Source organism: Nycticebus coucang, chromosome 4, assembly GCF_027406575.1.
Source record: "Nycticebus coucang isolate mNycCou1 chromosome 4, mNycCou1.pri, whole genome shotgun sequence".
Lineage (NCBI taxonomy): Eukaryota > Metazoa > Chordata > Mammalia > Primates > Lorisidae > Nycticebus > Nycticebus coucang.
Window position 1 is genome coordinate 135,129,561 of NC_069783.1, and position 830 is coordinate 135,130,390.

Below are 830 nucleotides of genomic sequence, written 5' to 3' on the forward strand. Positions count from 1 at the left end.
TCCAGAGAGGAGGAAGAAGGATCAGGAACCCAAAGGCCCCAGGGCCCATTTCCTCCCACTTCCTGAAAATTGCACTCAGTGTCTGCATTGCCCTGGAATGTGTGTCTGGTATTGACAAAATTCATTCATTCATTCACCTTTCTTTATGGGCTCTGTGTCAGTGAGGGCCTAGAAGAAGAGGGTGTCCAAAGGGAGAGCCTGGGCCAGAGAGCAGGTTCTGGCCACTTGGGAAGCAGGGTCCTCTCTGCCCAGGGAGGAGGAAGAGGAGCAGCTCCTGGTGCCCTGGAGGGAGGGGCTGCCCATCCCCACTCGGCTTCCTGCTCTACTGCACCCCAGGAAAGCCGGGCACCCAGAACCATCCTGTAATTCAGGGATCAGGTACAGGAGCCCAGAGGGAAGAGACTGTGCAGAGACCTGGGATTAAGGTGCGTGGGGCATGAACACTGCCCAGCTCATCCTTTGTGGGAGGACACAGAGCACAGAGGGGCAGACATGACACACGGACAGGTCTGGGTCTGGGCAGCCGGGGACACTGTGACCTGTTCCTGAGGCCTGTGCTTTGGCCCCAACTGAGAGCCCTAGCAGACCTTTTCTGAGCTCTATGCTCCTGTGGTCACTGGCCCAGCAACTGTGTCCTGAAAGGCTCCCAGGGAGCCACAGAACAGCTTCACTGGACACACCCCTGAAAGGGGCAGCTTTCCTGACAAGGATCAGAGGCAGGGCCCAGGGTGGGGCAGGCTCATCCTGGGGTGGGAGGCTGATTTGCATGAAGGGTGCCTCTTCCCCCACCCCCGACTGCTGGAGTACATAATACTAACTTGGGGGGGCCA